General features: G+C 37.3%; 1 long non-coding RNA gene across 4 annotated transcripts in view; it reads right to left on the bottom strand.

The window, feature by feature from the left end:
* The window catches only part of LOC125323820, a 47,227-nt gene extending 38,050 nt beyond the window's left edge, over positions 1-9,177 (bottom strand). For all 4 annotated transcript variants that reach the window (XR_007202664.1, XR_007202663.1, XR_007202662.1 and 1 more), the window contains exon 1: positions 9,073-9,177. This is a non-coding gene — a long non-coding RNA (uncharacterized LOC125323820). The remainder of the gene's footprint in view (positions 1-9,072) is intronic.
* Between the last annotated feature and the right edge of the window lie 12,096 nt (positions 9,178-21,273).

Genomic DNA, 21,273 nt, shown 5'->3' with positions numbered 1-21,273 from the left:
CAGCCATATTTCATAAGTCTGAAAAACCAGATACCTGCATGTGGTGGGTTGGGTAGATTGAATTTCTTTTCAGATATTATAATCACAAACTATCATGAAAACTAATAGCATGCTATTGTTAATCTTGAAAAGACACAAGCAGCAGGAGAAAGGAAAAAAAAGAAACAAGAAAACATAGACTCATGGTGAATCCAAAAGGGCAGATGAGTGATAGAAAGAATCATACCACTCTTTTTTGGCTAACAGTAACCCTTTATACTCATTTGAAAAAGGCTGGAGAAAGCATAGGTTTGTGATACTTCAAAGTCCATACAGATGACTAATCCACCTATCTCCCTTATCAAGACAGAAAAATAGGTGCACCCTCTTTAATGCCAGCTTGCAAGCACTGTATGCAAACAAGGAAAGCTTTATTTATGAAAGGGTGATACAGTCATAACTTAAGATAACCAGGTCTAATCCAGTAATTTTAGAAGCAATCTTTCTAACCTTTCTTCATCACTGTCAGAACCTATCTTCAAAACAGTTCTTTCACTGCATCTTATTACCTGCCCAGTGAACATCTTTCACCAGCAGGAGAAGGACAAGGACATTTGGGTTTATCTTCAGTGTGGCTGATGTGAAACTGTTTGGTGAACCAGACTCACCAGACTCTACTCCATTCTCATCTATGATGTATCTAATTGGACATTTCTTTATTTTATCTGTTCTGTTTCTCACCATAAAATGGTACATTTGCAGTCATTTTGAGTAATTATTGACTGCTCTTTCCTCATTTGTGGAAACTCAGTTCTTCCTACTTAACAGTAGCTCCTGAGGTTACATGCTAGGAACACTGGTTGGCAGCTTATGCAAAGTAAGCTGTCTGGCATCCCACTTCTCATTTGCAGCAGACAGCTTCGCCTTCTCTGGTTTGATCTGGAGTTTGGGGAATGCTTGGCTGGAATTTGCTCCAGCTCCTCCCTGCAATCTTGCAGAAGGATTAAGTATGTCATTCTCTTAGGCTCATTTCTGTAAACACTTATGCATCTGTTTAACACTTGTGAGCAGCTCCACTGAGACCCACAAGTAAAGTCAAAGCGACAGAGGATCAGGGTGTGATTTAGAAGAGGAGTGTATAAAATGCCTGTTTGGATCCCTCTCTAATCTAGCAGGGATAGATGTCGATTCACGCTTCTTCTGAGTGGTCTTGTGAATTCCTCTCCCCCTTCCAGCAATTTAGGTGCTAAATTAAATACAGAATTTTTTCCTCTTTTACATTCAGAGCTATATTAGCTATACTAGCTTGCATAAACAACTAATTAAGATAACTGAACTCAGTAGCTAACTTTTCTATATAGGGAAGTAACTGGCAAATTCAAAATAGAAAGAGAGAGATCCTAATTTTCTAGTTTTTGAATGAATATTTCACCCTCAGACAAAGGAATGGTTCAGTGGAAAAAAAACAGACTACTTACTCAGTCATATGAACTTCTGCAGTGACTGCTGTGTAATCTAGTGCTAGCTGAACCAGGAAAATGTGTTGACCACTAAGAATCAGATATCAATTATCTCTATATGCAAGCACCACATGTAACATTCCTCTGTGTCGGTGTCTTTTTTGTCTCCCTTTGCAAACAGTATTTCTCCTGACTGCTTATTCATTTCCACATGCACACACAGACCCACACATATTTTTCCACTAGCCAGACCTGCTTGAACATCTAGTTCAGCAGTGCCATCTTCATCTCGCAGCACTCACTGTGAAGCCTTCACCAGGGGACTATTCTGGTGTGATATTTAACTCGCACAGAATCAACAGAGAGTACAGAAAGAAATGCGAGGTGTAGTAGCATAACAAAGAAATGTCATGTTATCTCCAAACATAAAAGAAATTCTAAATCTGCTAGTGCCTGAAGAGCTGAATTCAGTAAAAAAAAGTGAATAAAAAGTGGGAAAATAGTAATACATAGAGATTTTGTAAAGAATAACAAGGAAGATTAAGGGAAATACTTTGAGAATAGGAAAATACATAAACAACATAGGTAAGGGTAACATATTTCTTAGCATATGAGTAATATCATATAGCGCCAAAGGTACTGGCATAATTTAAATTATTTCTGAAATGTCCAAGGTGATCAAGGAAGCTGAATATACTGGAATACTGAAAAAATAGAAGCAGACTGTTAAATAAACTTTGTAATGTACATATACACTCACAGTCTCATCTGTTCTACTTAAAAACATCCTTTCATCTCTAACAAGAAATACCTATGTAGTTTCTCAAATTTCTCAAAATGCTATTCAAAGACACCCACTTTGATGTTTGCCCTAGCCAAGTGAAGACAGCTAATAACTTAGCCACCAGAAAGATAAACATGAGGTCAGAACAAAGAGTGTACATTTTTTTAAAGGAAATGGATATGAGGCTTGCACAAGGTTATATGCTGAAATTAAAGGCTTTTTATTATCAAGTTGAGGGAGCTGAAAATAGCTATGGGTACTGTAATGTTTAGGTGGTAAGATGTGTAAACTGAGGTTGGTTAATGCTGGCTCCACAAGTGGTTTCCTTGATTTGAAATGATTGTGCTGATGGGAAGTACACTTGAGCAACCTAACTGTAAATGCTTCATTTTGGGGGACTTCGGGGTTTCTTTAGGTTATTTTTCCTTCTTTTAAGTTTGGAGAAAGTATTTCTCTTGTCACAATTTTTAAGTTCCTGCTTTCTACACGAAGTCTTCCTGTACACCCACTGTGCTCCTTCCCCTTCTACTCGAAGTTATATCCCTTTCCCCTCTGCCTTGAGCAGTTTCCTTTCCTCATAAACTGCTCCTCAGACACCATCCCTCCCTATTGTCCTGCTTCATCTTTCTCTGAATAACTTCTATCCATTAAAAATATGCAGAGCTCCGCGTGGTCTTTCCTTGCTGTCTCTATTCCACCACTGCAGATTTCACAAAATGCAGAATTACAGGTAGAATTTGAGTATTAGAGAACCACAGGCTGAGAGAGAAAGAAGCCTGCAAAAGAGAGTAGCAGTGTGAAAAGTGGAAGGTGGTAATGGGAGCAGATGTTAGCCTGTAGGAAACTATAAGGCTGTAGAAAAGGTTTCTTCTGTGGGCAAAATACTCCTACCACAACCCAGTTATCAAAAATAATTTCTTCAAGAAATAGGAAAAAAATAAATTATTCCTGAATACTTAATTCCTCTACAACACCATCCACTTGAGGGCACGATCTAGGATGAAGAAAGATTAGGCATCTTTTATTAGAACACTGACCACAAACCACCCTTTCCAGCTTTCAAACCTTCAAAGAGTTCTAATATTTTACTCATCAAAGTGATTTCCAAACTGTATTTTAGTGCACTTATTTCAGTTACAGTCAATCCTAGTAACCTCACCCTGCCAAGGATTAATACTCAATTACTTACATATTGTTTACATTGATAAAATGCCTGTTACTGTATTTCCTCAATAAACAAAATAAAAAATGGCTTTTGGGAGGTTGCCTTAGTCTGTCAAGTCAATATAAATGTGGGATATTTTAAGGCTGTTTATACTTGATATCATCTTTGCTATTAGAGATCTGTCTTAGTTCTATTTTTGAGGTTTACACTGTAATCCTAAGTACTTTAAAAACATGCTACTGGAAGTTATCTGGCAGCTTGTACAACATAATCTACTATTAAAATATAATATAATTTGCCATTCAGAATAACATGTTTTCTTAGCAAAATGTCTCAAGAATGCTTATTCTCATTATTTCAAACATATAAAGTTATTATAGGAGTTTACAGGCTTAACCAGTTCTTGCTGAGTCAAACATTTCTGGAAAGGAGGCTGATCCTGAAAACACATCCAATGTTTAAGCAGAGCTGCACCAGCAGGTACCTTCATAATTAAATCTCTTCATTCTTTAATCAGTATTCCTGTCAATCTCTGAAAACTCTTCTGTCACCATAAAAAATAGAAAAACAGGCAAATGTTTAAAGATAGTTTTTCTTGAAGTGCAAAATAGGGCTATGATAAACCTGATTTAAAGTTGAATGCTACCAGCCTCATGGAATGTGAGGTGGGGAAGTCTACAATGTATTATTATCTTTGCTTTAGGACAGAAACATTTACAGAAATAGGTCAATATGATAAAAAACATGCTGTGATCCTCCCATAGAAACAGTCCACTCTGAAACATAAAAGAAAATAAAACAAGGTACCTGCTTTGTGCTCTGTACACACACACCCCATTTATAAGCCAGAACATTCTGGCTGAATTTTAGACATGAGCATTACAGCTGTCCTGATTATTTCTTTTTTTTTTTGCTTTCTATAAGGAGAACGTGTTCTAGCCTCAGTGCTTCCACAACACCTTTGATCAAAGATTTATACATGCAAAGAGAGCAAGAAATTAGAATTATTTCTGTTTGAGACCTTGGGGATATGCGACTGGAGAGGACATTTACATTCCAAGCCAAACACACCCAAATGCTGGTCAAGTTAGATGTACTTTGAATTCCACAAAACAGCCTGTTCAGCAATAAGTGGAGCAAAAAAGAGTGTCTCTGATGTAATTTGATATTGTTACTAAATACAGGCCCCCTCTCTGTGCTTAAGCACTGTTGATATTGTGACATGAATTGACAAAAGCCAGAAAATTCAGCATTACACTGACACTTCATACTTTGCTCATGGCTTTGTGAAGAAGAAAAGGGGAAATAGATACCACAGCATGAACTGAAGACAGTATCAATCAGCCCAAGTACTGAGTTTTCTGGCTCTTGGTCAGTTTGCATCACAAACATAATGTTATTTAAACACAAGCTTCACTGTAGTTTGACTTGAGGGAAAGAAGACGTTATGAAACAAACATGTTCACATTGCCTGTAAGACTGAAATAATTTTGAAATCTGTTTCTACAAATACAAAATTAAGTCATTTAAAAAGAATGCTCATTTTCCAGTTCCACCCCCAAATAAATTAATTTGTTATTCAAATACTACTTTCTAGGTTTGCTTCTTATGCTCCCTTATTGTATAACAGGCAATTAAACATTTTGGTACAGGGTCAAAGCTCTCTATATTTACATTATTTGTCAGTTTATGATCATTTCTGTGGACATGATATAGTTCATTTATAAAAATATTAGTTAGTTCTTGGCTTAATTGATTGTATTGATTGTATCTATTGTACTAATCCAGCTGTCTCATGTGCATATTAAGCCATAGAGAAGATGTGTACTATTAAAAGTAAACTAACTTGCTCATTCCCATTCTGTTACTCAACCAGCCCCCCCCTTCCAAATTCCTAGACATGTTACTCTAGGCTATAAATGAAATATGTGTAGTAAGCATGCATTTTATTTAGCTGTATGGGAAAAACTCATATCTCACAAAGCCTAAATGATGTTTTAACACATCCCAGATTTAAAAAAACCCAAGAAATTACTTTCGCCCCTTTTATGAATATCAGCTAGAAAGTTACCTAGTTTGTAACCTAAATACACTGTGCACAAATTTAAGAACTTCTTTCTGTCTCCCTAGCCAAGCCTCTGAGTGATACTACCATATATCCCTGCTCTATTTCTCTTCCCACAGTTGATTACCTGGGCCTTTACTAGATTAGAGGGGCAGGTGAAAGACTTGACCTCTGCTTTTGGCCTCACTCATACACCCTCATGTTCAGGCACAATTAGCACTCTGCCAGACACACTTATGCACCATTTGGGCAACAGAGGGGCCTGAGATCATTCCCAGTGGGCATTTTTGGAGGGGACCACCCATTTTTTTGACAGAGAAGAATTCAACTTATACATGCCAACAATATTGTGAAATTTGGCTTAAAGACAGAAAGGTGCATTTCACTTTGTAGTACAGATGTAACTTAACCTATATATGATCCCTCCATATAATATTCTCTTTGTCCCAAACACCACACATGAAAAGGAAGGAAAGTATCATGGGTAATTTTCTGTGTTATCTCATTACAGAATTAATATACTCTAATCTCTCTCTCTGGTTCCATGAGTCTACATATTTGAATAAATAGATAGGTTATATAGCTTCTGTAATATGATAATGGAGAAAATCACCTCAGGTTGGCCTCAGGAAGGCACTTTGAGACATCATCTGGCTCAAGGCAAGCTAACTTTGAAGCTACATCTTTCTCCTTGGGATGCTGCTATGATACTGTCTTTATTTATGGATTTAAAAAAGAAAGTATTTTATTCTGATTAAAAATATCCAAACAAATTTCACTACCAACGAGTAAATGTTACATGATGAATCCTTTTACATCAGGATGGACTAATTACTTCAAAGCAAGTATGTGCCTGAAACTCTAAGTTAGGGAGAGAGGTACAAAACCATCCAGCTCATAGACGGGCTCTTAGAAGGGCCAGAAAAGCCCTCTGGGCCTGAATTTCCTTAGTGTAAAAATGTTCTGTCTGTGTTTTCCAAAAAAGCACTTTTCCTCAAGATGAAAAAGCATGGTAGGGGAGCAATATCTGAGGGAGTCACGTGAGGTGTGTTCCTTCATGCAGGCAGGACACAAGGTACTCTGAGGAAGAATACTTACAGGAGCTGTTCTTGGCTGATATTGAAAAGGTGCAATTTTCCCTCAAACTGTCTAACACTATTCAAAATTCCAACAGGACATTGATGTAAAATATAGAACTAATAATTTTTCCTCAAAATCAAATACATGTTCATGCAAGAAAATATGTATTTCAATGAGTAATGTGAATTTTGGTTCAAAAAGGTATTTTTCTCCTAAGGAAAAAAAAATATTTGCCAACCAACAAAGGTGTTGAATACGGTGGAAAAAGTGTTTACCTAATGTAGCTTCTTGGTATAATACTGAGAAACACAATTCCTGACACCTTTTATTTACAGAAACAGGTGCCAAGAAGTTAATGAAATAATTGAAGACCCAGTTATACACAGATCATAAAATTAGAAAGATGTGAAAGACATTTAAATCACAATTTTCAAAGTGGAATGACAGCACACATCTGAAGATGCAGGGCACTGTAGGTACTGCTAAATGCAATTACATTCAAATTATGTCTTTTTGCTTTCTTATGCTGCCTCCAGCATACTAACAGTAGAATCTTTCACATGCTTTTGTTTTTTTATTTCCCACTTTGTCCCAAGAGAAACAGCTTGATCGGAATGTAGTCTGGGTATCTGTTGTTTCTTGTGAACAATTTATTGTTGAGCAATAAGGTTGAAAAAACTAGCTCTTAATTTGAATCAGAAAGAAGATTTGCAAGCACTTGTAGCTCTTAGAACTAGAGATTTCAAAGCCTATGAAAAGCCTGTGGAGACTTCACTGGCATCACAAAAATGTTCCAAATAATTCAGTGTATGTGTGTATGTGTGTGAGTGTGTCTGCCTGTGTACAAGTTGGGGCATGAAACAATTTCCCAGAGCCAAAAATATTGAAGTAGCCAGTTGTGAATAAGCAGCATTCTTAGAGGCTTCTGGTATGTGACTGAAACAATACTGGAGTGATGGGTTGTTGTCTGATGCTGCTGTTCTGCTTTTTTAGCAATATGGCTAGCTGAACTTCCAAAGGTAGAACCAAAATAAAACAAATGTCAAAAGTACAGATGTTGAGAATCAGTCTAACAGTCTGAGGACAATGGCCCTTCATGGCAGAGGACACTGGAGAAGAGTTTGGACCGGTATTATCCAGCTGTTCTTCATCCAGCTGCCGATTTGGTTGAATCAGTAAAATAGGAGTGACTGCATACTTACAGTAGAATTAAGTAACGCAAAGTGGCTTCTCTAGAGCTGCCTATTATCATGTTGACATTGGCTAAACATTCAGTGAGGCCAAAATGGGCCATATTTGATAGTCCTTAGGTGTTACACAATAGAAATTGGAACCAGCTGAAATACCTGCATTGCAGACTCTGTCCAGGAGCAATACTTTCCCAGCCATTCCAGCACTTACACAAAGAATAACAGTGATTAAGACTCCTGCCTTTTCTGGGAAATTAATTATGAAAAACTAATATGACCATTTTATCAAACTCACGAGATAGATCCTGGATGGTTGATGTGTTAAATTCATAAAGGACAAAGCTTTAATTTTATAAATGTTTCACTGGGTAAATGCAAAACAATTCCAAATGTTTCTAGGAAATTCCTCATATTTCAATAATTTTCTTGATTATCTCACTTCTTTTATTTATTTAGCATAACACCATATAATTTATAGTCATGTTGGATTATATTTGGCAGCTATTTTCAGTGAAATTACATATTTTCTGATCATTAACAGATATTTTTTCCTGCACACCTAGAGGAAAAAAAAAACAACCAATCAATTCATCCTGACAGTCTTTAGACAATTGAAAGTGAAAAGTTTAATCACATTGAGGCACAAAGGATCTCTCAACAGTCAGCGAAGATTTTCCCATTTCTAGATTCAGGCAGGCTCACCACAGTATATTTACAGTGGCCACAAAATCATTAAAATTATTAAATGATGGAAGAATTAGACTCAGACTACTAATGAAACAGCTCCCATGAAAAGTTCTGCTGACTAGGAACTTTTCGCGCTGCAGAAAAGGGAGTAGATAAAGGAGAAGGAGGGTTTTGAACTGAATGGTCCTTAGAGCTATCCATTCTTGCCATGTAATGGAATTTTCTAGTCTCATGCTCAAAAGGCCCTCATCATTCTAGGGATTTCAAATAAAAATTCAACTGCCATTTAAACTAATGTTTTAAGCTAACTTAACCACCTTCTCCCACAACAAAATGGATGGAAAGTAAAAGGAGTTCATAAATTATGACTCTAGGAAAAATCTTCTCCCAGACTCAGAATAAAAATATAACACTGCATTAAAAAGATGGAAAAAATTCTATAAGTATTCTAGTACATGATAATATTCTTCTGCTACCCCTGCTGCTGCCAGATTATGAATGGGTAAAGCAAACTTCAGCATGACGCATACCTTTGCCTCACTCGTTACAAAGTCGGAAACAGCAGGGAAAAATATGAGGAGAAAAAGAATTGTCTCCCATGCTTCAGTAAGAATAAGGAGAAGCCAAGTAATCTACAGGTAGATTTCCATTCAGCAAGGTACCTGAACATTAGCCATGGAGTTGCTCGTGTATTCCAAGCCAAGGTCTTGTTGTAGCTCCTTGCTGCATCAAACCTCCTATCATCTGGAGTCTGTCTGGAGTTACTGTTCCTGCTGGTATATGGCTTCAATTCGTTCTTCAAAAATGAGAGGGAGAAACAAGTGGCTTCCGGTTGGATAAGTAACGGATCTATTCTGTCAGAAAGGCTGTCTCAGACCTCACAGACAGAGCCAGTCTGGGACATCTTGCAATCTTTCCTAGACACTATCCAAAATATATGGTGCCCTGTTTTTCAAATATTACACCATTTATCTGGTGCTTTCTGGAAACATATCAGACAGACACACAACATACCAAGATGATTGCTACAAAATAGAATAGTCTTTATTCCTATCTAAATGAAAAATGATGGCAGCTCTTTCTTTGGAGTAAAATTAATGTTCACCAGCACAGCACATGAGGAAAGATCAAGTCATACTCAAATTACAAAGCGAGTGCAAACATAATGGGAGTTTGCATGAGGTGGAAAAAGGAGGATGGAGGTGATATTTGGCCAAAGTTTATATGAGCCTCACCATCAGTGTTAGACTGTAAAATTACAGGCATATGTAATTTTTCACCTTGTTATATGTTTCAATTGTCAAGGCAATTTTTGAGATTACTTTTGGGAATCCTGAGCAAGAAGCATGACATAGCATAGGAAAGAGAAATTTTCATGTATTATTAGTCTAACTACTAGTTTCTTTACCACATTTGATTCTCATTTTTATGTATTAAAAACCAATACATTAATACTGGGAAGAATTCAGTTAAAATGTTAACAACTTTGCCTAATTAGGACACAATCAAATAAACAGGTTTAATTGCAGCTATTGATACCAAATACTTCATGCAAGTAGGACTGAGTAAAAGCCCTGTTATTAGTGAGTGCAACCATCACACAGTTCATTTTGGAAAAAATTCACAAGCCATCCAGCCTGTGGACAAACTCAGTAATGGAAAAAACCCTGTGTAAAAGCTCTGCAAACGCTTTCCCCTTATATGCAGTGTTTTTATTTCTTAGTGAAAGACATATCATACTGGAATTTTATCTTAACAGGTTATTTCTTACTCAGGACAAGAATAATAATTCTGTTCTTTAAAACAAATCAAGCTGTTGTGTTTAACTCTTGTGAACAAGAAATTAAAGGATGGTGCAGATCTTTCCCTGTGCTTAACTCAGGTGCATAAGTGGAGGGCCTTGGTATCCTTAAAACTTTTTATGTTGTCAATGGAGAAAGAAAGAAGCTCCCACCAGGGAGTGCTTCAGAGCAAGTGTTAATTTTAGTGTTCTGAATTACTCCCTGGAAAAGACCCTTAGACAAATACAGAGAAGGTCACCAAGGGTGAGCAACGCTTTCTCTACAGGGAATGAGTAAATAAGCTCTTCAACACAGAGAGAACCAGCTAGGGCACGAATACAACACAGGCCCATAGAAACATAAAGGGCACTGAAAGCACTTCTTAGTCCTCTCTACTTTATAAGTTGGTGGACATCACATAGCAGCTGGCAAGTTCGAAGTACAGACAAAAAGGCAATTCCTTACCCTGTAGCTGGGGAGAAGTGGAACTCATTGTCATGAGGCATGAAGGCTGTGAGAAGTTTATATATATTAAAAAGTGGAGTGGACAAGCTGATGGTAGGGAATTACAGCGCAACTTGTGAGACTTCCTGCTATCTCTGTCTCAGGAAGTCCATAAATCAATCTCCTGGCCCTTGGAGAATAATCCAGGACTAAAAAACTAACCTTCCTTTTCTCCTTCCCTTGCTACCTATGCCTGGTCATTGCCAAAACTGAGCAGCAGGATGAAGAATCTTCTGGTCAAATTCAGCTTGACTGCCCTGTTCCAACATCTTACACTATGTCCTTCACAAATTAACTTCTTGGTATGGACAGGAGTATTAAAGGCCGAAAGTAGACTTCAGGGTAAATGCTCTGCATAGGAACAGCTAAAACTCTTGAACATCTGAAGATGGAGAATAACTGCAATAAACTCCTAATGCTAAAAGCTAAACCCTGAAATACTAAGGTGAATGCATTCAGTCACGCTTTCCTGACAGCAACCCCAGAGACAGACTGGTGTTCTCTTAGTGAGCTCTTTACTATTAATGGAAAAATATCTGACACCAGGTGCGTTTCAAACATCTCTTTGCTGAGTCAACATACACATGCTGGTTGATCTCTTCTGGAAGAACTGGGAGAGAGGACGGGATCATTTATCCCATCAGTCTCAATCCTGGCAAACACACAGATGGGAAGTATTTACTCTCTGGAAATTACTTCTCTTGAGCTTAAACCTGAGATGCCTAGAGAATAAGGGGACAGTTTGTGACTCTCAATTTTCCTGTATGTCTAGAAGCCAGGCATGGTCTGGATCTAAGTTTAACACTGTCTTTTCTCAGATAAAGCCCAAACTTCTGAAGCCAGAATTTGTCAGAGTAAGAATAACAGTAAATAAAACATTTCACATATTTAGATTTAAAACTAGATTGAGGGTGAAATTTTGAAAAGTGAGTTTGCATATTTTTTTTCCTGAAAGGATAATGATAACATATTTTATTTCTCCTGAGGCACTTAATTGATAAAATAATCTCTGTTGTTTACTTTCTCTTTAGCAAATAGGTCACCGGTTTGAGACAGCCGGCAAGGCTGGATCACATCTTGAGCTCTCTAAGCGCTTTGCTACAACTTTGGCTAGTTAAGAGTCTATTGTGATTAATCTGAATTTAGGCACCTGTTTTCACAAATAACTACTGAAGTCCATCTCCAGCTGTGGTACCAGTTTCAGCTGCTTACAACTAAAAAGACATTTCTCCTAATTCTTAGAGAAATGGCAGCAATGATGATTTCTTGTCTTGTCAACCATGATGTTGTAGACTACATATTAGCACAATTTTTTCCATCTTAAAATTTTGGAATCTACGACTATTGTAAATTTCAAGATTTATTTTTGAGGCAAATGGATCCTGTAGTCAAGAGGAGAAAATACTCACTAATCCTCACCAAAAAAATTATGGAAAAACAGGAATTCTTTTGGGTTAAATTTGGAAAAAAAGTACTTTCAAGAAATTACAATGTAGTTCTTTCTATAATCACCTATGCTTCAGAGAGATAAAATCTGATGCTAAAGAGACATTTACAAAACAGTGCATCTTAATTTAAAGTAGATGTCTAAGGTAGTTAAGATGATCCCTTCCAGGAGTGCTTGTATTTTTGTTCTGATTATGGGTGGAGCAGAGGTATTTTAAATTAGACTTATAACTTTTGGGTGGCTGAAATCAGGGGAATTCCAGTTAAATTTGCCTGTTGCATAGTTTCTTTTTTGGACTCTCTTCAGCTGCAATAGTAATAATAATAGTAATAGTGTCTCAAGGATTTCCTGAGCTCAGTGCTAAAGAAAAAGACACTGGATGCTTCCATGGACTTTTAGGAAAAAGTAAATGAGTGGCAGATGCTGAGGGCAGGGATAAGCAAGAATGGGCTTCTTGACGGTAAAAACAGACAGCAGCATAACGTGCTGGAGAAACTATGACAGTGTTTCCATGGTTAGCTGTGGGCAGACAGTTCATCAAGGATGTTTAATTACCAACAAATTTATTTTATCTCTCAGAGTAGCAGGGACTGAGGAAGCTCTTTCAGCTGTAGAGTGTGTTTGGTTTTGTATTTCTGTAAAGTGTTAGGCTTTCCTTGCCACAGTCCCTAGAAGGGAATGTTCGCCTGTGCCCATTAATGTGTAAATCCACAACTGTTTTACTCTTAATTCACAATAAATTTTCAGTGAATACTGTGGGCATCCAGCAGCCATAAGCCAGTTAACACCTGGTGTGAGTGGTACATGACATGTCCCATATCATCTGACTGGGACAAAATTCTACCAATTTCAACCAAGGTGAACAGGCCACCTATACTTAACCTGGAAAAGGAACATATAGATATTATATGGGTTCTATAAATAACCCCCTTCATGTAAAATGTGTAACCTCACCATCATTTAATGTGAAATCCTTGTTAAAATAACAAAATGGTTGTTTCTACCTTCCAGTTTACTGGAGCTTTAAAGAACAGTTTGAAAAATATTGACATCAAGAAACAAGCTGAGAGCAAGTGATGCATGTATCTCTGTGTGTTTACCATATACATATATATATATATATATATAATGATACACTTTTGCTTTATGGCATTCTGCATTAAGAAAAAGTGTTAGCAGCATCGTTATACAATATAAGCCCTTTCTGGGACTCTCAGTATATATAAAAAAATTAAATCCTATAAAACCTTTGTTTTGGCCCAGTTCATTAATTTCTGGAATGATGTACTTCAAGAAACAATTTAAGCTTCTTTTTAATTACACAAGGTAAAAATGAAGTGATTCTAGCTCTGGGCTAACCATGAATGAGGTTAATGTATGGCAAACAATAATGTGAAGAAGGAACCAACAGTAGTACCATGTGGACTTTCTCCATGTAGCTCACTCATTGGAAGCCATAAAATCTGGTTGGTATAACAGAAGTGTTTGTAATTAGAGTTAATGGAGTTAGTTGAGACCACAGGCACGGAAAGTAGCTTTGATACCAGGTGGCCTCATAGCAAGAAGGCTCACAGCAAGGGAGCACTCTGAATTGGAAAATATCAGAGGCATTTGCTGCAAAACCAAGAACTCACTGCTGGAAAATGCCTAAGAATATAATTTACAAGCAGAACTAATTTAGTTTCCCACCTCCGTCACTTCAGCTTTCTCCCCAGTCACAACATTCAAAATAAGGATGAGTTTTTTTCTGTGATCTACTTTTCACTAAAAATGCTAATTGATTCTTACAGTTCATATTGTCTTGGCCACATTGTCTTCATCAGGAAAGAAAATGTAGGATGAAGAAAAATCTACACAATCACTCCAGAAAATGAAGCAACACATTCATTTTTATTAGTCATATAAAAGTATTGCTTCATAATAGCTGAGTTATTAATTGTCAGAGCTTTTGGGGTTTCCTATTATCACAGATACTGAGCGGCCACTTTTGGAAAACCCATTATATAAATACTGTACTTAGTGAATGCCATAGTGAGACTCCAGCTGACTAAAAAATAACATTTAGAGACTCTCTATAGTGTGATCATTCATTTGGGACAGAGATTTGGAACATTACTTAAGAGATTTAAAATTACTCATTACTTAAAGCCGTTTGTGACTTACACCAAGAAACTAAGCAATCACTTCAGATGAAGCAGATGAAGCAGATGGATTATTTGCAGAATATATTTTTTCATCAAAAATATTCTTCAAACTGTACTTGCACTTACCTTGGTTTTCATCCTTCCATACTCAATAAATAAATGAAATTAAAAGTCTATCCCAAATGTCTTGAGTAAAAAGAAAAATAATCAAAAGAAAGTGCAAATTAATGAAAAAGTGGAGAGGGACTTTGTCTCTAGCTGAAGACTAGGATGGAATGGGAACTTCTGAGGGGGAGTGCCATGCTGTTATTCCAAATAACAGAATCTACAAAGACAATCTGTTTATCAGTTCCAGCAGTTTGCTGACATCATTACTTGAATATTAAAGAAAGAAAATTATGTTGAGATACTGCAGGGTGCCTCAGATTCATAGGAGTTTTTTAAAATGGGAAGGTGACTTTAAATCTGATATGGGGATATATGGGAGAAGAGCAGTAAGTAACTAGTCACACATCTCCGCATTTATGAAAAGGGAATTAGTGGGGCTGGGCCTTGAGGAACTCTTGGGAGCTTTTAAGGAAAGGATCCACAACAATCTTGCAGAGGAGACAAAAAGCACATACAAGGGTCTTAGCAGAGCTGGGGTGATGTACTGTGACTGAAGAAAGGCATAACAATCGTAAAAAAACTCTCAGGATCTAGAGGTTTCGGATGAACCCATGTGTATAGACATTTACCAGTGAAAACCACCTTAGGTGGTATGCTAACCAGGAACAATCATATAAATAGCAAAGGCACCTCTGGTAGCAGTTCAGCAGCACAAATGATAGCAGAATGAGGAGTCACCGGGCTCCATCAGCAGCTGTAGAGTACATGGTCTGTGAAGACACAGCAGAAAACGATTGTGCTGTGCCAAGAAAGGGTTTAATATACTTAGTAGAAACAGAAGTCAATTATTTATTTAATCTACAACACTGGTAAAAATTCCTAGTAAACAGCCAAACCTTAGAATGTAGTAATAATGATAATTTTCTCAGAACACTTTAAACCAAATTTGAGCTTTGGACATGTTCAGCATTTGAAGGGTGGATTATTCATAGACAAATAAAACGTTGGCTTTGGGAGGTAGAATGAAGGCAAAGGGAGTCTCAGTGCAATTAAATATAGAATCTTGAAGAAGCTTGTAAAATTTTTTACACAGCCTGTTGTCACTGTTCTCATGTTGATGACCTCAATATCCTGCATTAGCAATAGTCATTTAAGTATAAATATTTCAGCTTTACGTTGAGTGTCAGAAAGACAGAAGGAAAAAGACAACAAATAGGCTGACCTCAGATCTCTGCTAAATTCTCTAAGTTGTCCTCTGACATTTCATTACTTCTGTCACACACATACAAAGAGATTTATGTGTCCATCCAGTCCTGTAACTGGATTTATTAAAGATGGTATTTCCGGCTTAATGAAAGTGACTGCCAGCTCCATCCATTCCCACACTAGAGCAGCATTTGGCAAAAGGATAAAAAAAAAAAAGATAAAAAGGAATTTATCAGTAAACTTTTTGTTTTGTTTTCTGTGCACCTTTCACTCCCCCATCCCTTATTTTTTCACCAAATAGCAACATTGTGTATGGAAAACAGTCACTTCCTTTCTCGCTGATTAACATCACCAGCGAAGGAAGGGGAGGAGGGGGATGGAAGGGAATAAAGAAAGAACCACCCAGCTCACTGGGAAAAACCTGAGAGTAATCAATTAATCTGTTTCCAATTTGTGAGCTGTGCTGTCTTGAACTTCATTATCTTAATTATACAAATAAAATTTTAAAAATTGGATCAATTGAATGTGCTGGTAAAAAAGGGTGAGTCAAAAAAAACAGTAGAAGTTTATCAATGACAAAAAAATCCTCAGAGCCATTAGACAAATTCTTGAGACATCTGATACTTTCTAAACATTTTTTGTGCCTGGTGTTCTGATTCCAGCATGTTCTATGTACTATGGCTTTGATTACAGATGAACCATCTTTTCCTTGGGCTATGTCAAGTGCATTCCCAGCATTTAAAAAGGAAGGGTTTTCACATGCCAAACTCATCTGTGATTTATTGCCTCAGGCTCATCTGGATTTAGTTTTGGAGTCTGGCAACAATTCCTTAATTGCTTTGGTCAGTTCATTCCATTTCTCCATTCTGAAGTTCCTCATCTGCAAAACCAGAGGAATGATAACAACATAAGCACACCAAAAGTCCTGTGAGTAACTTACTGGAGCCCCTATAAAAATAGTATGGACTTTAACCATGGTCTTAGAGAGTAATGGTGTTACCCTGCAGGATCTTGCCAAGCTGCCATCCCTTCCACTCCAAGTTCTGGAATGTCATCAGGGAGATAATGAGTATGTGCTCTGACACAGTGAGGTGGGAACAATTTGCAGGTTCTTGCTTTTTTTGACTTTTGTCTAGAGTACAGAAAAGGGAATTCTACCACGTCACCACCTGTCTACCATGTCAATCTCCCCTCGAATAATGCACCTGCCTGCACATAATTACTTTCTATTTGCTGACAAAGCATGTTTGCAGTGCCTGGGATTGAATGGAGATGACAGTAATAATGGCAAGCATAACTATTATTTTCCTAATATTTTAGGAAAATTTCATAGGTGACTATAAGCTGTTCTGTAATTTAAAATAAATTCTATTTACTTCTTCTCATTTTATGTTCACTGCAAGTAAGTGGAGAAAAAGAAAAGAACAAGCACAAATAGGGGTTGACCTTCTTCTCTGGCTTACCAATAACCTAAATTATTTCTCCAGAAGAAGACTGACTGATACTTATTTGTTTTCCAAGGAAGATTTTCAGGCAGTGAATAAGGCAGGAGATGACTCTCCTTGCAGGTGAGAATTTATTATTATGTGCTTGGCCAGACCAGGAACAGGCTTACACTTTTACTAGATGTCTTTCTGGATTTCCTGACTTTGGTCTTTCCCAGCCTCAACCATTCTGTGAGGATATGAAAAATGTAGCAGAAATGAGAGTAGATTTCTTGAATCAGCTGAGAAAAGGCATTAGCACTTGTCCCCAGTGTCATCCCCATTTTTTATTATTTCTTCTTAAGATTATTTTCAATATTTTTATTAGTCAGTACAGAAACACATGGAAGATTTTCCCACTGGCTTGGAAAAGAGAAGAATGTGATGGAAACATTATCAGGAAAAAAATCAACCACACAGGCCCCAGAACTGTAAAGCAGTGACACTAGTTTACAGATAGCATAGCCTAAATACAGATGGCTGTTCTGTATCTCTGATAGAAACAGAACTCCCTAATTTCTTTTACCCACGAAACAGTGTTTATCCTTGAGTAACATTTCCTGTGATCACACTTTCATGTATAAATATTATTTTGTATGCTGATAGTGGGCAGAAGGAAAAATTTCTTTTATTCTGAAAGATAAGAAAACAAGCAAGTATAACTGGAGGAACTTTTGTCCTGGATTCAGAAGAATGTAGGCAGATGCTTTCTCTCAGTTATTCTTTATCAAGAATATTACATACAGATGTATTTTGGAAAGTTTATTTTTCTTTCAATTAAAAAAAGAAAAAGCTTCATGGGATGGGGAACACCTCTTTCAAAGTGGACATGCCAATATTTTAATAGTCATGAGGGAATTTTAAAATATAAATTCTTTGCTAGGTAAGGAAAAAAAACCCAACTTATATATTCTTTGTCAGAAAATGTGCAGAAAAATTCAGAAGGTATTTTCATAACTTTAACCATAGTGAGAATTTCTCTTGACAGCATGTGCCTGATTTCCAGGCTGCTTGCTTCTACCCATCTTGGGTTCTTCCTGCTGGTGCAAGATGCAGTTGTTCTCTCTGATGTATTCCTCTAAGGTTAAGATTATTCCATAATCAGTTTCCCCAGCCATGTCCTCCCTGTCCATTACAGAATGTTGCCTGGATGGCAGCTGTTGTTCCCGAACATTTGTCCGTGACTTTGGTAGGTCCAGGTCAGCAGAAGATTCCATACAAGTGGGAAATGCCATATGCATTCACTGCAGTCCTGCTGCCAGTGTGGGAGCAAGGGACAGGGCTCCTCAAGAGGAGCAGGGAAAGCATCAGGCATGCCCTGGTTGACTGCACAGCACCCACATGAGATGCCAGTGCTTCTGCAAAGCATCACATGTGTTGTTCCCATCTTACCTCAGTCAGATTGGCCCAGTCCTGCCTGGGCATGTCAGATTTGCTTTACACATGCAATGCGTGTGTGCACATTCATTTCTGGCATGTCTTAGGTGCCTGAGGTGCCAAGGCAATGCATCTCAATTAAAAGTGACTGAACAGCGGGCACATTAACAGGTATGTCAAAACAGTCAAGGAAATGCCTGGCAGAGGCAGATGTAGGTTGCCTTCAACTTCCCATCTGCAACATACCACTCCTTCACTGCAGAGTCGTCACTCACCTGAGTCCTGTGGTTCTTGTGCCCTCTGTTGTGGTAGCACAGATCTGCCGTGTGCACACTTTGTTTCATGTGCTGTTGCACAGTTCTAATACACAGATATTTGGTGACTGGTTCTATTAGTGCTTAAAGAGTGGAGATTTATATCAGCTTGTATTTAGAAACACTCACCAGAGCCACAGAAAATAATTGACCCCTTTTGGACTTTCTGCATGAATGAAAGGAACTGCATTTGCAATTATAACAAGGAAATGACAATTTTCTAGTATGACATGAAAAAAAATTCTTTTCCTTTGAAAACCATTCTAAAATGCACACTTCCCACTCACGGTGTTCTCTTGGTCTCCTTCATGTGTGAAAATATCTGAGTATAATAAATTAGTGTTCTTCTTTAGGGAGTAGTTGTACCATCTCAAGGAAATAATTTATTTTAAACATGCTCCAAAGATGGAATATGCATTCTTTAGGACTTTAAAGAACAAATATATGCTAAAATTTTGTTTCAATTTGACTGAACTATGATCTTTTTACTGAAAAGTAATCTAGTATTTTAATATGAGAAGCTAGTGCTCAGTATTCCTTCTCAGTACTCCTTTCTTACTTCAAGGAGGTAAAACTGAATGTATTATGACTAGTTCACCTCCCCCCTCATCCCCCAACACACTCACAATACAATTCATTCAGTGAAAAGCCTTGAACTTACTTTTTTTTTTTTTTTTTTTTTTTTTTTTAACACAAGGAAAGCAGAAAAAGCAAAGCATTGAATTCTCATCTCTCATCGCACACTAGGAGGTAAATCCTGTCTCAGTGCTGGCCAGCCTGCCCTGAACTTTGGTAGATAATTCTGGTAGTGGCACTCTGCACAGCCTCGTTTCCCTGCACAGAAAAAAAAAGCTGCTGCTTTTTATGCAGCTTGGCAAACCTTATTGAGAGGGCACCAGGGGAGAGCAAACCACAGTTTTTATTAGCTCCCACCTTGCAGCAGCCCGGGCCCATTCAGAGCTCTGCTAAGTCAACTAGAGGTCTTTTGACACCAAAGAGCTTTGAATCCAAGTGCCTGGAGAGAAATTATACATTGAATAAGAAAGAAATGGGGAGGGAGGATGAAAATAATTACTCCATAAAAATGTGCTGCTTGTTCTATGACATTTTCAAGTGACTTTCTTCAGAGGGAGAAGTGAGCAGCTTGATTTGAGGTCATTGTTTTGGTCAGCCTAGGCTCTTGAACTGAGAAACTGCAGGAACTAACTTTCAGGGAACTGTGAACGTTATAATTTTATTAACTGGTTTTACATGTGTTTCTTTTACATGTCTGTAAGCAAATGCAATTGAAGGTTGTGGTTTCTGTGGCATTCCTGAAAACAAATATTACTAACACTGATGACAAAACCTTAACAGAATATAGTGGGGAGGAGTAACAGTTATACAAACAATAATTCTTTTAGACTGATTTACACATTTCTGAAAATGTGTAAAAAATTATTATTACAAGTATACTTCGAAATAAATTTTAGTCTTTATTGGATGGATATTGCAGCCTTTAAAATATATACTATAAATATTTTGATGTTGTGAAGAAAGTTAATAGACAGGAAATCACAGAGTTCTGTAGATCTTAAAATGCTGCTATAAAAAGTACTTTAAAATCTACATAGGAACACGTTTCCCACTAACTTCCATCTATGTGTCACATGCAGAAGATGTCTCAAAATACAACAAAGCCAAGAAAAAGCCACAAATTACCAGAGAATTCTGTGCCTAGAAAATATATGTCATGGTCATTAAAGATATCTCATTTTTATCATATATGGACATCTTATGAAAACATATTTGAATTGCTTTATCACTTATCCTCTCTCTGGACTTTTCTCTGATTTTATGAGTCTGTCTGTGCTTTTTCACAGTCAGAAAACAATTAAGGAAAAAGAAACATCTTTCTTTTCTCATCTGTTCTCTAGTGAGAATTGTGGGCTAGTGAGTAGATACATGTTTCAGAAACAAAGGAGAAGATTGCCTAACAACAGCATGCTTTCTTTAGAAAAATCTGTGCTTCCTGATTTGTCTGCATCAGACATCAGAAATGTTGCAAAATAAGCCTTTTTTTTCTGATTCCACCATATTTCTGCTTTCTAACTACTGCATCCAGGTCATTTCCCCAAACAGGGTGTGGACAATGCACAATACACAATAAAGATTCACGTTAACACACAAATACCTTTAATATTTGCAAAAAGCAAGTCCTGCACAGAGAATTAAAAGCAACTCTGAATAAATATTCAAGCAAGACTTGAGATATTAATAGAAGGCTAGAAGTGTCACTGACTTGAAACTCGGTAGGCATGTGAATAAATTGTAACACGCAGAGACAGAAGAAATTACAGAAGAATTCCTTATGAACAGGGACTGTCTTGTTTGTACAGCAGTCGGAATAGTTGAATATCGCTTTTACTGGGAGTTTTAAGTGCTGCAGCAACATCGGGGAGAATAATAAAAAGAATAACAAGAAGTATAGTGTGGGCATACTAAATCCAACAGTACCA

This window comes from Corvus hawaiiensis, chromosome 3 (genome assembly GCF_020740725.1).
Source record: "Corvus hawaiiensis isolate bCorHaw1 chromosome 3, bCorHaw1.pri.cur, whole genome shotgun sequence".
NCBI lineage: Eukaryota > Metazoa > Chordata > Aves > Passeriformes > Corvidae > Corvus > Corvus hawaiiensis.
Note: the sequence above shows the minus strand (reverse complement) of the source record. Positions and strands in the feature narration are given on the sequence as shown.